Source organism: Lissotriton vulgaris, unplaced genomic scaffold (assembly GCF_964263255.1).
Source record: "Lissotriton vulgaris unplaced genomic scaffold, aLisVul1.2 SCAFFOLD_456, whole genome shotgun sequence".
Lineage (NCBI taxonomy): Eukaryota > Metazoa > Chordata > Amphibia > Caudata > Salamandridae > Lissotriton > Lissotriton vulgaris.
In genome coordinates this window covers 35,820-51,306 of record NW_028253265.1, presented here as the reverse complement: position 1 = coordinate 51,306, position 15,487 = coordinate 35,820, and positions in this window count along the sequence as shown.

Sequence of the window (15,487 nt, the reverse complement as noted above, 5' to 3'; positions counted from 1 at the left end):
ATTATATGATTGTGAATGTAGTGAGTCAGGGCTCTATCAGCCTGATTCATGAAGTAAAATTGCGCCCGCAATCGCTGCGAAAATGCAATTGCGGGCGCAATTTCCGTAATCGGCATTCAACATCAAAATTGCGAACTCGCAAACACATAATAGCGAATTCGCTATTATATTCGCAGAATCCCGGTAGGAGAGAATTAGTAAATCGAAAAAAGCAACAAACCACGGATTCTGCGAAATAAATAGCGAATTCGCTATACAATCGCAATCGGTATTCATGAAAAATCGCAAATAGCGAAAAACCCAAAAATCGCAGTTTGCTCAAATCAGGTGGTAACCATAAAAGCCATGCAAAATTTACATTTAAAAAACCGTTGGCCAATCACCAACAAGTTCAGGCCTGACCAATCACACATAAGGACAATCAGCAGCAGCAGCATTAGGAGTTCCACAATGCCAGGAATGTACATGGTGGTGAGGCGTCGAAGGCTACAGCGATTAGAACGGAGGAGACGCAGGATCCAGGACAGGATTTTCCGCCAGCGGGTCACCTTGCTGGGCCAAACTAAAGAGCAGATATATGCAAAATACAGGCTGAATGGGGAAATGATAATGCAGCTAATACAGGACCTTGACCCCCTGATGCAGCACCCAACAAGCCGTACCAATGCGGTGCCTACACATGTGCAGGTATTGTGTAGCCTGCACCTCCTGGCCTCCGGGAGTTTCCAGGAGATAGTAGCGGCTGCTGGGGGGATATCCCAGCCCACCATGTCACGCTGCCTCCACACTTTTGTTGACGCCATGCTCACCCAGCTACACCGTCACATCAAATTTCCCGCCAGCCAACAGGAATTGGACTTGACCAAGCTACAATTCTACAATGTAGCCCATTTTCCACATGTACTCGGATGCATAGACTGTACCCACGTCGCCATCTGCCCACCAGCTGCCACGGAGTATATGTTCCGCAATAGAAAGTCCTACCACTCCCTCAACATCCAGATGGTCTGCAATGCTAAGATATACATCACTGACATTGTCGCACAGTACCCAGGGAGTAACCATGACTCCTTCATATTCCGGCACAGCGGCCTCCACACACGACTGGTCAGGGGAGAGTTTGGGGAAGGACACCTACTTGGTAAGTACACTTTGTCGACAATGCCACATTGCTATGAAGTAACAGCGCAGCACAGGCAATCACCATCTGCTCCTCTCATTCAGGTGACAGTGGCTACGCCCTCCGTGAATACCTCCTGACCCCATACCTCAACCCTGCTACACCACAGCAACGGCGCTACAATATTGCACACATACGGACAAGGAATTGCATAGAAAGGACATTTGGCCTACTCAAGAGCAGGTTCCGCATACTGCACAAGACAGGTGGGGCCATGTATTACAGTCCTGCAGTGTGCTGCCGCATTGTGGCTGTCTGCGCAATACTACATACCATTGCAACCAAGCGCCGGATACCTGTCGACATCTCTGGCAGTGAATCTGAAGGGGACAACTGGCCACCTGCACATGCGCGCCATGCACGCGGGGAGAACCCAGCTGAAGGCCACAGACGTCGCAACCACATCACAGTGAACAGTTTCTAGTGCACCCTCTTCCCTCACCCCACAAATCACTAATGCATGCAAAATGTAATAATGACACAACACTAATGTGTGCTGCAAAATAAATTTCTTTGTTTCTATCACAAAAAAGGTACCAGTTCAACTATCTTCCACTAACAGTATTACTGCATACTGCAGTGTCAAAGGACAGGGCAGGCTTTATAGTCAGCCTGTGCCTGTTATTGTCAAATGTACTCAAGTGCGCCTCCTGCGCGTTCCGCCCAAGCGCCTCTGAGGCGCATCCTCTTCCGGGGCATCTGGACCTGGCGTGGGCCTGGTGCTGCGGCTGAGTGGTGGGACTTGTGAGGCAGAGTGGCTGCTGATGCTGGATGCCCCCTCACTAACATCATCACCCCCAACAGTGGCAGGTAGAGCAGGAGGGTGTAGTGCCGTAACCGCCGTGGTCAGGTGCTCCAGGACCCTGGTCATGTCCTCACAGCACTGGACGAGTTGGTGCTGCTGTGCTAGTGAGCGCCGCGACAACTGTGAAGTTGCATTGGCTGCAACATAATTTGACCTGCTGTAGGAGGCCAGCCGGCTCATGAGCTGATGGTGGCGCCGGCGTGCTGCACTGCGCTGAGTAGTCATCGCAGCAGTGTTGGCCTCCATGGCTGCAGTCATGCGGGCCATTCCCTCCCCCACACCTGCCATGGCTGCAGTCATGTTGTCCATGCGGTCCCCCATACCTGCCATGGCCGCCGTCATGCGGTCCATGCGGTCAGCGACTCCGGCCACATTGCGCCCAATCTTGTGGAGCTGGAGCTGAATGGCACCTTGCTGCCGTGCTTGGCGCTGATGGATTCTCAGCATACGTCTTTCGACGCTCATACGCGCCAGCCCCTGTCCATTGCCCCTCCTGCTGCTTGCTGCAGTGGTGTGCTGGCGAGACCTGTCACGCCTGCTCTGCTGGCCTGACACTGTGGCTGACCGCTGTGTTGCAACTGTCGCAGGCCCAGATGTTGTAGCACCAGCTGCTAGTGGTGTCACAGCAGGCGTTGCTGGTGCAGCAGGGACTGGAGGCACACTAGTCGCCGGCCTGGCTGTGGCTGTAGGTGGTGCGCCAGATGCAGGGGGCACAATAGTCGCAGGCCTGGCTGTGGCTGTAGGTGGTTGTGGCAGATGCAGGGGGCACAATAGTCGCTGGCCTGGCTGTGGCTGTAGGTGGTGCACCAGATGCAGGGGGCACAATAGTCGCAGGCCTGGCTGTGGCTGTAGGTGGTGCACCAGACGCAGGGGGAACACTGCTGGTGGACCTGGCTGCTGGTGTTGTTGCAGCGGCAGGGGCTGGTGACTGTGTTTGTGGTGGCACCTCCTCTTCCTGGGCCTCCTCATTAATTTGCAGCCTTTTACTGTCGCTGCTTTCAGCGCCACCTGTGAGGGTAAGTGGATGATCATTAGTTGCATGTATCTGTCAGACGTGCAGTTGCTACATGCATGCTGGGTGACATTCCCTGAATGGCTGTGGCTTTGCGTACTTTGGAACCTGTCTGGCTGCATTGTGGTACTACTACATTGTGGCCACACTACATCTCCCACAATGCTACAGGGCATTCCCTGATGTGCAACAATGGCATGACTATGGGACATTATGGGAGCCTATTTGGTCATGGACATTCATAGGGGACAGGGTCGCAGTCGTATGCCACTTACCTTGGGTGTCTTGGGTGGTGCGGGATGAGTCTAGACGTGTGAAGCCAATGCACGCCTCCCTCTCAAGGGTGTTTTCCACCTGGTCCTCCATGGGTGTGTTAGGAGGGACTGTAGGTCCGCCACCTCCAGTGCCCGACGACTCTCCAAGGCGCTCCGCCACCTTCTCTTTGGCACGACCTCGGAGGTCATACCATCTTTTTTTCAGTTCTTCTAGTGACCTATCGGCCACACCCACGGAGTTGACAGTGGAGGCAATTCCCTGCCAGATCCTCCTTTTTTCTTGCTCCAGGACCCTCCTGGAGTCTTTACCAAAGAGTTTGTCGTGGTTGGCCACCACCCCTTCAATCAAATGTTCGAGCTCCTGCTCTGAAAATTTGAGCTTCCTCTTCCGCCCTGTGGTGTTGCTGGGGCCAGGAACAGGTTCCTCTGACATGGCAGCAATGTAGTTGCAGAGTACAAATCACCAGAATAGCAGCAGCTCTCCCACTTGCTCCCTCGAGGTCTGCCTCACTGTGGTGAATGGGGGTGGGAATTGGCTGCTTCCTGGTTGTGATGTCATCACTGTGCTCGAAATGCGACTTCCCGTTTTCCCGATCTCGCGATTTTGCCATCTCGCAAATAGCGATATTGCAAATAGCAATATCGCTATTTGCGAGTTCGCAATCCCAGCGCAAGTAGCCGGAAATACGGAATTTGCGCCCGCGTGCGAATCGCATTTTTTTATCGCTAATCTTCATGAATTCAGATTTGCGATTTCTCAATAGCGAATCACAATTTTTCGCTATTTGAAAATCGCAAAACCCATTTTTCATGAATCAGGCGGCTAGTGCGTTGGGTGCTCAGTAAAACTGAGTTTAAAATGGGCGCCAACAAGGCCCTATCTTTCTGGTCTTTAACTTTTCAAGCAAACACAATGATTTCTTTCTTAACAATGAGTACATCAAAACTTGAAGCAACCAATTAAATGTAGCATTCACTTTTAGTTTCACACATTTTACTTCACGTTGAACTGTGTAAATGTACCTATTTCCTAAGAGCGTTTTCTTCACCTAAGTGCTGTGTTTCTGTATTTTTGTTTTTCATGGGATATATTAAGCCTGTACTGCACACTGAGTTGGCTCTAGTAGTTGGGTGATTTCAGAAAGTGGATGGGTGTCCATGATAGTGTGACAGAGAGTTGAGGATAAATGCAGTGTGAGGTTCTGAGGGTGCCATTATTTGGGCCATACTTTTTTTAGGTTTCTTCAAGACATTTTGTTTACAGTTAGTAGGCTTGGAGCTTTCCCAACATTGGTGGGCTTCAAAGCCCCTCCCAATTGTTGCTTCCTGCTGGTCAGTTCTGCAGTCTTCACTTCCCTCTTCTCGCAATGTGAACCTCCCCTGGAGCATTGCCCAAGTACTTGTGTCCTTGCACTGCTCACACTTTTGGGGCTGTCTTTTACTTTTTGTTGAGCCACTCTACAGAGTGTATCTTTCCTAGCTGACTTTTTTGTTTGTTTGTTGTGTTAGGCTTTCCAGCTTGACTTTGTTTCTCCCGTAAGTATGCATTATCTGTAAACAGGCCTCTAATTCTTGTTCTTATCTTGTCTCATTTGCTGTACATCCAAATACAGAGGTCAAATAAGACAGAGGCTTTGTACTCTGAGAGAACTCATTGTTTACTTTTCTTCTGCTGACTTCAACGCGAGAAAAGGCATGCGTCAATCTTTCTATTGAGTTCCTATGCAAGAGAAAAGGATGTATGATGGTGTCTTTTCTAGCACACAACTGTGCTGATATTTCAGAATACATCAGAATGAGAACAATAGAAATTAGGTACTTTTTGGTAATTCTGGAGGGTGGTGAAAACAAATGTTTCAATACATTATCATTTGCGTGCAGGAAAACCATATGTCTGTGCAAATGTAATGCCCATTTCAATTTTCAATTGAAGATGGGCTGTCTGTAATGGAAGTGAACTATCACACCATGCATAGTCCACACTACGTTTCTCTACTTTACACTACTCTCTACCAAAGTCTATAGCACTTCACTCTATAACACTCTGCTCCACTCTATGCCCTTCCATTCTGTGCCATTCCACACCACTCCATTCCATGACACTCCACTATACGACACTCTACGACAGGGCTCGTTACTTCACTCTACACCACTCCACTTTACAGCCCTTCACTCTTCCACTCCATTCTGTCCCACTCAACTTCACTGTACCCCAACACAATTTACCTCAGTCCACTTCACTACAGTCTACCCCACTCCACTGCAATCTACCATTCCTATCTAGCATACTCTGATCCACCCAATCTACTCCAATCCACTCAATCTACTTCACTCCACCGTTCTCCACTTCACCCTAATCTACTCCACCCACTCTTTTACACTCCATTCTAACCAACTCTTCTCCACTCCAGTCTATCCCACTTTTCTCCTGTTTAGTCTATCACACTCTACTCCACTCAAATCTACCTAATCTATACCACTCCAATCTACCCTACCCTACTCCATTTTATCCCAATCCCTCACTCCACTCTACCCTACTCCACTTCACCCAAATGTCCACACTCCATTCTACCCTATTTCAATCTACCTAATCTACCCAATGTACTCCACTCCAATCTAGCTCATGCAACTCTACTCCACTCTCCCCCAACATACCATGCTCCACTCTACTCCAATCTGCCTCACTCTACTTCAATGTACACCACTTCAATCTACCACACTACACTCCAATCTAACCCACTCCACCCCAATTTCTCCAACTCCAATCTAGCCCAATCTACTCCTCTACAATCTACTTCACTTCAATCTACCGTACTTCACCCTACTCTACTCCACACCACTCCAACCTACACTACACCACTCCAAACCACCCCACTCCAATCTACCTCTGTCTACCCCACTCCACTGCATTCCGTTCTACCCTACTAATCTGCCCAATCTACCCTACTCCAAATACCCCTCTTCACTTCAATCTCCAACCTCCAAATACCCCACTCCCTCCAATCTGCTCCACTCCACCCACCCCACTTCAATCTAACCCAATCCACCTACTCCACTTTTTCTAAATCTACTCCATTCTAATCTATCCCAATATACCTTGCTCCACTCTACCCCAATGTACCCCGATCTACCGAACTCCTATCTAACGCAATCTATCCAAACTAGCCGTATCTACCCCAATCTATACACATTCACCCCTCTGCACTCCAATCTACCCACCCCATTCTACTCCAATCTACCCCACTCTACTCTAATCTACCCCACTCCACTACAATCTACCTGACCCCACTCTCCTCTACCCCACTCCACTCCAACCTACCTCTCTCTTCTCAATCTACTGTCTCTTCATCAGTACAGTCTACCCCAATCTAGCACAGTTTAGTCTGCCTCACTCTATCCCAATGTACCCCACTTCAATCTACTCCGCTCTACCCCACTACACGCTACCCTAATCGACCCCACTTTATTGTAAATCAGTCGGCTCCACTCCATGCTACCTCAGTTTGTTGTAAATTAATCTAGTGTAATTTTCCCGATTCATGCCCTTATATAGGTATACTTTATCATATCCTTATATAGGCATAGAAATCCCTACCATATTTGGTCCAAGCCATACAGCCCAAATACGGCATGGCTACTTCCACTAAGTTCCGAGAATACACAACAAATTCTTGGAAAAACCTGCCTTCAGCAGCTTATGATTTCCCCCTGCTTGAATATTAAGTTCTCCAAGAACTCCTGGCGTTTTCTAAGAATTTAGCCTTTGAGTGACGTTATTAAGTCCAAACATGCATCAAACTCGGCACCTTCAAAGTATAAATATGCATAGGTTTGCCCAGACAAACACACGGTGGTTTGGAGCAGATCGACTATCTACTTGCCCAACGCCCTGCAGCAGCAAGTGCTGAAGGAAGCCGACCCTCCAACTGACACACTAAGAGAGACGCTGTCTTTTTTCTGGCCGAGAAATCTAGCACTAGTGTTTCTTGGCTTACCCTTGCGAGTATCTGTGAAATCGAGTCCTGAGAGAGAGATACAAGACCTCCTTCATTCTAAAACCAAGGTACGGAGCTGATTAGACCTCTTAGAGAATTCTTGGAATAGATTCCTGGCAGAGAACTACTAAACTTAGGCTACTCCTCACTTACTTCTTCCCTCGTACGAGACTGAGGTTAGGTACACCAGGGTAGGTGTATTTTAGAAGCACCAGTTGAGCACTTTTAGTCATCATTTTATCACTGTATGTATTTTATACATTTTATGCACTTTATGGCTTAGAAACGATATCATGCTTTTACAGTACTACTGTTTAATACTGTTCGTATTATATGCCTTGTACTTTATAACCAGTATTACAATTGTAGCAGTTCATTTCCAATGCTTGAGAAAGAAGACTGTTCAATAAATACTTTTATTGAAAACGCCCGTCTCTCTATTTCTCTGCATCTCTGGTAAAAACAAAGCATGCACAATTGACTGAGTGAAATAGTTATCTATTGTTTCCGCGACTCTAGAGATTTAATTTCTTATTCTTGGGAAACAAAGTAGTCATGTTTATTCGGTTGTCAGAAACTAATCCCTTCTTGTGAATTCGAGAAAGTTTCTAGTGACCTCTGAGGTAGCTGGCACTCACTATTAAGTTTAATATAATCGGTAGAGACCTAGTCGACTTCAGTCCTACGTCTAAACTACTGTATATATTATTCCAATGCGCAGAGCCTATTGGGAATATAGAAACTACACAACATGGTGCCCAACATTTCGTAAGGCGATAATTTAACGCTAGATACTAGAGTAACACAGTCGTGCTTTTTACACAGACCCCTTTTTCCCGTAAAATACTCCAATAGACGCCTGGTCTGGAGTGGGTAAAAGGTTAATATCCGCCAGAACTAAGTAGGACAAGAATCCTATGTATTAATTTTTTTTGTTTGTTCAACGTTGAAGGATACAGTGTTCCAAAATATTGTGCACCTAATCTTTATTTCCTTGAAACTTTGCTCTGCAAAAAACTTTCAGTCGACAAAATGTCAGAAAGTGACGATGAAAGGGATAGAGCTGCAACAGCAGCTCAGGCCGTCTTAGATGACACAAATCTCCAACAAAATGAGCCGGATGCAATAATTATCCCGGCAAATGTAAGAAAAACCATAACTATAAAACTTATAGAAAATGGGGTCTCATCAAGAGGTGGTAAAGTAATCTTTGTTATAGAAGCACATGAATATCGGCAGACAGAGCTATTCTATTCATGTATTCTATTTCCTGAAGCAAATGCAGTAACACATGAGTTCCACTACTACAAATTAGAGGAACCTCCAGCGGAATACGTTCCTTTTGAGGACGTTGAAATTCCATTAACTTACCAGGAGCATCAGCTCTGGTTTAAAGGCGCCCTACAACATCAAATTCACATTATCCGGTAAACCAGGAGCAACATGGCTGGTACTAGCCAGCTACACACCACATCCTGACATTAACTGAATGACAGGTCCAGAACTGTTAGCTCAGCTGAAATAATTAATTAAAATACACAGACAGTTGGTTCAATATGTCATGCGGACTTTAACGGTCCAACCAGCTATAAAAATTCCTCAGCACACCCCTCACCAGGGGAACACAAGTAAAATAACACCACAGACTATACAATCAGTCATTGGCAAATTACCTGCAAAGAGGGAACAAATTCCGTTCTGGTTAGCTCAAAAAAGTATTCAAATAGAGGCAGTATTTCCTGATAGTACACCTCATGAGAAACACAGAATTCTGACAATATGTTTACCAATGGGATAGCACCACATGAGGAGGACTGTGATACTTGGGGTACAGTCTGTGCTTCAATCTACACAAAAACACATGGTGTACCGTCCATGGCGGTGATACCAGATGTTCTGAGGCAGATTCAAAATGAATACGGTCCAGAACCGGCCTTAAATCTAGGTATGAAATTACTAAAAGATTTCAAGCAGGTCTCGGCTATACTATTAGCTAACATTAGAGGTGAAGCGGAATCCGTGGCAATCCGCCAAAAGTTAAAAGAAACAGATATAACAGCCAACCATATGAGCTTGCTAGAATTATTGGAAAATCTTCTGAAGAATTAGGAAGAGATAGTTTGGGTGGGAAACCAGTAAAACCTGAATTAACAGAAAAGCCTGAAAAGGTATTTATTAAAAATAATCTCACTACTCCTAAAAAGAAGTGGGAAAAGACTAAACAGACTCTTCCTAGAGAGAAACGTTCTTAGTCCAGAGGAAGATCTCCCCACAGGGGAGGTAGGTCTCCCCAACGGGAGCCCTCTGAAAAAAGGTGTAACCTTAGGAATAGGGATAATTTGAAAAAAACGGACAGATATCAAGATAATGATACACGTCTCTCTCAATCTTTTCAGACTTCCTCACAGAAATCGGAAAGAAGAGGACGGTCAGAACACAAGGAAGAATGTGTCAAGTCCAAAGACAAAGAACCGGTTCACCAAAGTAAAAAAGCTACATTTTCCAAATAGAAGGTAGCAAGCATAAAGATCAGACATGCCGAGGATCTTGAGGACACAACTCAAGAACGCGGAGTGGGCTCAAACAATGCTAGACAGCGCAGCTGAAGTCACCATAGATCGCAGGATTCTGAAGGATCATCTGGAGACAGTGGACTTGAATGAATTAATTCAAGTTGAAACTGCAGACACCAGGGTTAGTGTACCCCAGAAGTTATATGAAGTAACACTCCGGATGGAGGGGGACATAACTAGAAAAATAAGAGCACTCTTTTGGGAGAAGCTCTCTAAGGGCTATGACATTCTTGTAGCTGAACAAGACTGGCCACCTGAATTTGTCAGGGAGTGCCCAAATGGCAAAGAGATAATTATGCCAGCCTTCTCAAATGATATTCCAATTCACAAAAAATACACTTATGCCAGAAAAAGGGCAGTGGCTCAAGCTCCAGCATTATATAAAAATCATGTAGGATGGGATGAGGATTCTCCTCACCATAAAATCCAGTTAAAAAATCAACCTGCTGCACAAAGGTAGTACCCAGTTAAGCAAGAAGCTAAAAAACAAGTCAGGGAGAGTTTAAATCAACTTGAATAGCAAGGGGTGATTGAAACATGCACCTCGTCAATTAACAATCCTTTGTTTCCTGTCTCCAAACCAGACAATTCATATTGTCTAGTTTTGGATTACAGACATTTAAACTCCTGTTGCAAAACTTTTGCAGTACAAAATACACACAGTGCAGCACTGATGAATAACATCATGCGCAAAAAATACAAAACCACATTAGATATTTCAAATGGGTTTTTCTGTCAAAACATTGCACCTGAAAGCAGGCATCTGACCGATTTCTCAATTATGGGGACACAGCGGCAATTTTGCCGTCTCCCCCAAGGTTTCAAGAATAGCCCAGGGTTATTTTCAGCCAGGGTAACAGAGTTACTACAAACGTACAATGATGAGGCATTATCCTATGATGATGACATCTATCTTACAGATGACGACTTGGACATACACTTGAAAAGAGTGAACACCATAATACTTGGGTTCGCATCTGAAATTTAAGAAATCACGAATTGCCCATCTCAACGTCTTATTTCTAGGATATGAGTTATCAAGTGAAGGCAGAAGCCTGGCATCAAACTTTCTAGAAAAATATTCGCTGCTCCAAACTCCGAAAACGCTGAAAAACTTGCAGTTTAATCTAGGTTTCCTGAATTTTGGAAGAACGTACGTTCTGAATTACGCAAAAAGGATTAAACCTCTCTACGAACTAATCAAACCTGATTTCAAACCAACAAATTGGACTCAAACACACACAGAAATTCTGCGTTCAGTCCAAACAGACATGTTAACAAAAACACAGTTACAGACTCGCAAAAACGTGCGCAATCTTGTGATCCGAATCATCCCAGGGAGATGCGGATTCACGTACCTGACCTTAAATGACGGAGAAACTGTACCAATAGCATACAAATCACACTTGTACACACACACACAAGCTGAAATGAAGTTCACTTCTACTGAAAAAATTCTGACAGCAGTTCAAACTGCAGGAGCAAAAGAGAGAGCTCTCGCGCAGAGTAAACACATAATGGTCATTAAACCTGTACCTGCCTTAGAGGCAGATACGAAAGCAAGCATCCCAAATGCTAAAGCTCTACATCCGAGATGGATACAATGGGTTAACTCTCTTGCTGCAACAGACGTTGAATACGTTTTTGACCCCAGGTTGAAAACACAAAAATCTCTCTATTACGAACACGAATGTCCTCTGCCGACCGAAATTCTGCCTCTCGAACATTACGTCTGTATAATATATACAGACGGATCAGCACAGCTCTCAGTTGGGGGTAAACAAGCCTATAGTGCTGCGTGCGCAATTGTTAAAGGTCGCTGGCGCCAGGGCAAATTCAGACCTATGGTCATAACAATTCAATCACTCGGAGACTGTACAGCTCAGTGAGCTGAACTACAGGCTTTTAAGATGGCGCTTGAAAATACTGATCGCGAATTCCCCACACTAATAGTGTGCGATTCGTATTACTGTGTACAATCTTACAATGAATACTTGCAGAACTGGGTTCAGAATGGCTTCAAAGACGCTAAAGGTGGCACAATTAAGCATAAAATGCTTTGGGAACAAGTAGTTCTTTTACAAAAAGAACTACAAAAGACTCACGTGATACATACACTGAGTCATCAGCGTGATGGTGTTCACGTTCCAGGGAATTCTTTGGCTGACGAGGCCGCGAAAGACGATGTACTAACGGCTTCCGTAGCGGCAATCACTCGATCAAAAACAAAAATAGACAGCAAAATAATGCAAGCTGTCACTGCTTCAATCAAAGACAGTGGTAAGACACTCCCGAAAGGCTTTCCAGTAAAGTACTCATATATAACTGATGCAAATAATGTTCCTTTTGCTCGAATCCCTGGAGGGAGGGTGTAATTACCAGATTTTCGGACCAGATAGAACCAGCTCACTGAGCAACACCAACCTGGCCAAAACGTAACCACCTCCCTCCTCAGGACCATCTATCCAGGCACCTGGGTACCTACCTGAGGATGGGGCACTCGCAATATACAAGCTCATATCATCAGAAACACCACTAAATCTATAGGGATTACTAGGAATACTCACTGATTACTAAGGACGTCCATGCCCTACACCACACTCATACCTCATAGTCTCGCGACCACATGGGTCCAGACTAATGTACCCTGGGGCAGTTCTGATTATCTACCATTACACACTGATTACCCTCAGTGCTCACTCGACACGCAATCCGGCGTGTCTACACACTAGACTGCAGCCCTAGTGCTCTATTTTTATCTGGTCCACAATCCGGCGAACCTACACACCGTATCCCCCCGGTGCTCACTCACTTACAACATGATCCACAATCCGGCGGATCTACACACTGACTACCCTCAGTGATCACTCAAGCCGCAATCTTGCGGGTATACACACTGAACACAATCAGTGCTCTCACTAACGCCACTTACCAATGACGACCACTTTCCTATGAATACCTTCAGTTCTCTCTCTATGTTGGGAAGTCTCTCTCACTATTCACTAAGGGTTCGCTACTACAATAATATTATGGGATGGCCGAATCACTCAGTGTCAATAATTCCCTAGCTCAAGGGCTCCTCTCTCTCCCTAATTATTCAGGCTACTTACCGTATCAGGGGCAGCATCTGTTCTGGCGGTAACACCTGACTAGAAGGAAAGGTTACCTGTGCTTTAAGAGCAATAGACACACACTGCATGTAAGAGTTATTCCCTGATTTAAACGCTCCTACTTCCTTTTGATCCATCAGTTGCTAAAGCATCTGGTTAGAAGAAAGGCTAGCTTTATCATAAGAATAACACATGCACACTGGTTCACTAAGAACTGGGGTATCTTTATTACAATAATAGAATGCACATACACAAATCTGCGGGGTCTCTACAACTAACAGGAACTTTAACACACCGCTGAAAGAAAAGGATTAGGCATACAGTATAAGGACAAGGTTAATATTTATAAAGTAAGGAACGAGGTCACCTTGGGAGTATGAAGTCTTGCTCTAGCTGTCATCTGGGCTTCTCTCTCGTCTGTGCCTTAGCTCGTCTTAGATTCTCTCCTGCACTCTTGGACACACATCTGCGCTGATCACTTTGCACTGGACTCCTCTCCCCCACGGACTCTCTCCACTTTCCGACTTCAATCTAATGGTTTCTGCCGCTCTGATAACCTTTCGCTCCACTAGCTTTTTTCACACTGTGTTTGATTACTCCCTTGCCAATGTCCAATTAACTCCAGCTGCTCCCACAGATTAATCCACAATATAACTTCAGTCTCTTCTAAAAGGCATTACTTCAGACTCCAGCTATTCACAACTCCTCCTGATAAGTAACTGCTTCTAACTGCTTCCTTCAGTTCCAGCTCACTGACTGTCTGTCTTCTCTCTCTGTTCCAAGCACCTTCTGTCTCTTCTCCTCCTGCAACTCCAGATCAACTGCCTTCAGCTCAAACTCTTTCCGCTCCTCCAACTCAACCAACACTCTCCGCTCCTCCAATTCAACTCAACTAACTGACGCCGCCTCTGCACTTCACTAATATAGAATGCTCTTCTCTCATGGAAATTTCCAACAGAGGGCTGCCTCCCACCGTATTCCTGTGCCAGCCCCAGGGCCCCTTGCGCAGCCGCAGTGCGCATCTGCATGTTACGTCTGGGCCCATGAGACAAACACATTCCTCGGATAAGAACCAGTCCTGGCTGGTTTTCCCCTAGCAGTCAACAGCCTTAACTATAAACATTACCTTTCCCCTTGAAGCATCTCAGCTCTGCAGGGATAGAAAGCAAAATGGAGTCTCTGGAGAAGGATGAAATAACCCTTAGCTCTGTCAGAGTACCTACACAAACCATACTAATGTGTAATATAAAGTCAGGACCACAGGATCCACCCTCTACTATAGGCAAAATAATGAAAGGCAAAGCCAATAGGCAATAGATGGATTAGAGTAAGGGATCTATCATCATATAAAGCAGCTATTTTTATTTATTTTATTTATAGAGTTTTGTATAGCGCGGACAAGACCCGTGGGTATCAGAGCGCTTCACATGTGATATAAATTACAGACATTATGAAGGCAATTGTAACAACATATATATATGACGTATAAGACACTAAGATAAGTTGTAAGGGGTAGATTACAGACATTATGGAGGCAATTGTAAAAACAGATATATATGACATATAAGACGCTAGGATAATCTGTAAGGGAGATTATAAGTAAGAGTTCTTTCGCCCATCCAGTTAGTAGTAGGAGGTGGGTGAGGTATGGTTATATAGTATAACAGTGCAAATAACATGTGTAAATAGCATTAAGGAGTAAAGAGTGTTGCCATGTAACCAGGATCCTGGCAATAAAACATAATGAGGTAGAGCGTATATAGTATTATCTGAGAGATTATCGATATCGGGTCATATACGTTTGAGGTAGTAGTAAAGTGTGTGGCCAAGGTTTAAACATGAAATCAGTCAATTGGCAGATAATTGATCTTCAGGAAGTTTAGGTTGAGGCCTTCTCTCTTTGGTGTGGATGTTTCATCACTAATCTGTACGCTACTCTATGAGAGGTATTTGCTCATCAGGTGGTTCTTCAGTTCGCGTTTGAATGTTATCAAATTTTGAATCTTCCTGATGTTCGGAGGTATTGTGTTCCAGACTCTGGGGGCGGCTCCTGAGAACGCTCGGTCGTAAGTCTTTTTCTTCCGGAAAAAGGCTGGCCTCAGTAGCAGTTCGTTGACGCTTCTAGTTGGTCTGTTGCCTCCCGATAGCTTAATTTTCTTGGCCAGGTATCTCGGCGTGTTGCAGTGAACTGCTCGGTGGGTAATACAGGCCATCTTCATTTGGATTCTGGCCTCATAGGGTAGCCAGTTTAGTGTTTTCAGGTGAGGAGATATGTGATCGAATTTCCTCGATCCCGTGATCAGTCTTGCCGCTGCATTGAGACAGGCTTTTAGTGGTGCTGTGGATGTTTTCGGTAGTCCCGCTAACGTGGTGCAACCGTATTCGATCCTTGAAATAACTAGGGATTGTACAGCCAGTTTTAGGTCTGCCTTTGAGATGTACGGTTTCAGTTTTCTTAAATAGTTCAGATGGAAGCGGGCGCTCTTGGCCATTGAGTTTATGTGATCTTTCATGTTCAGATTCTCATCTAGGGTAAT